Source organism: Vicia villosa, linkage group LG1 (genome assembly GCF_029867415.1).
Source record: "Vicia villosa cultivar HV-30 ecotype Madison, WI linkage group LG1, Vvil1.0, whole genome shotgun sequence".
In the NCBI taxonomy this organism is placed as follows: Eukaryota; Viridiplantae; Streptophyta; class Magnoliopsida; order Fabales; family Fabaceae; genus Vicia; species Vicia villosa.
In genome coordinates, this window is record NC_081180.1 from 98,680,405 (window position 1) to 98,682,233 (window position 1,829).

The 1,829-nt window shown below is 22.9% G+C and overlaps 1 long non-coding RNA gene across 1 annotated transcript; it reads left to right on the forward strand.

Annotated features, from left to right (window-relative positions):
- The first annotated feature begins 382 nt into the window (after positions 1-382).
- Positions 383-1,554, forward strand: LOC131613272 (uncharacterized). The gene is made up of 3 exons (XR_009287591.1): positions 383-622; positions 785-849; positions 1,426-1,554. It is a non-coding gene; the product is annotated as an uncharacterized LOC131613272 (long non-coding RNA).
- The last annotated feature ends 275 nt before the right edge of the window (positions 1,555-1,829 follow it).

Sequence of the window (1,829 nt, forward strand, 5' to 3'; positions counted from 1 at the left end):
AATTATTTATGTGCGTATATTCATAATGCTTATTTATTTTTATTATCTTACAATTTTAAAACTTAAATTATAATTATTGTAATTTTACATGCATAACCTAGTTTTAATAAAAATATATGGTGGGATCTAATTGTAAATATAATTTCTTTACATATCACACTTGTTTAATAGGTCACTCATATTCAATCTTGACCATTATACTTTTTAATTATTAAATCAATGGTTACTTTTCAAGTTCACCATGATGGACTAATATATCAACTTCAATAAAATTTATGTATAGCTTCTCTAAGAAGTTTGGTTCATTAACCTCTCTTATTCTCTCTCCTAAATTTATGACTTTTATCTTCTTTTTTTTTCTCACGTCCTCTCTTTATCTTTCTCTCTCTTCCTTCACTTTTCTCCCCAAATTTTTAATTCTTCTTCAACCCAAATTCAAACCCTATCTCTTCAATTTCAAAATGTTGACAAATTCATAGACTAATGAATCTCCATATCTTTTCAACCCTAATCCATATCTCTTTTTAACATATTTTTCCCATTTGTTTTTGCAGGTTGAAGAGATCTGAATGTTTTAGGTGTGGATTTATATTCTTGAAGTTCAGTATTTCTTCAACATAAGGTATGGTTTAAGTGTTCTAACTTTATTTTCTTTGGTGTTGGTTAAACTTTATGAGTATAAGGTTTCTAATTTTTATATCTTTCCCTTTCAAAAAATTTAATTGGTTTGATATTTCATAGATTGAAGCTCATATATTTGTTTTTCTTCTACTTTCTTCTCCAGACCTAAAAAATATACAAAATATAGTGGATGAAATTTTGGATGTGAAAGGCAAAAACAGATCTAAGGTATATCATTAAGCGCAATTGATTTTATATTTGATTAAATATCCTCTTTGATTTTTACTTTTTTGTGTGCTTGGTTTGATTTTCTTTTTACTATTTTCATGTTTCCAGTGAATTCTTTCTTCTTTTTTTTTTGCTTAATAATTATTTTCTTTGATTTCATACTATTTATCAAATAAATCTTTGATTTTCTGATGAAAATAAACTTCATAAAATACATTCTAAATATTTCCATTCTATTTCCTCCAAAATGTCTATTAAATTAAATGTCTCTCTTTTAATATTGTTGTTTTGTTTATGAGCAACTACCCTTACAACTAAAAATATTGAAATATTTTGCAGATATCCATGTATGCTATTTTATCAAGGATTTGAAAAAAGAAACCAAATTCGAAAGTTGGCAAAATTAATTTTTAATTTTTTAAGTTTGATTATAGCTGCTGTTTTTTTCTATCTAAAAGAGAATTAATCGGTAAAATTTTAAAATAATTTTATTATTTTGTTTTTCTTTTGCATTGATTTTTATTACATTATTTCTTATGGAAGATGCTTATTTAGTGTTTGTGTTTTTGTTGGAAGGGAGAAAAAGAAGATTTTGTTGGGAACAAAACCTTATAAGCTGAAATTGATTTTGAAAATCATTGAAATTTTTTGTATTTAGTTTAAATGATGTAAATTTGAAATGGATTTAAGGAGAATATTATTGTGGTTTGACACATGATTAATGTTCTACCAAAGATTTAATAATTATATTAATCAATAGTAATTATTTATTTTTAATATTGATATAAATGATGATTTAAGGTGATATATATATATATATATATATATATATATATATATATATATATATATATATATATATATATATATATATATATATATTGTTCAATACTTACTCCAAATCATAACCATTGATTATCATAAATACAACGATTTTAATTAAAATTTTATATAAAAAAATATTTCCAAAAATAATTAGA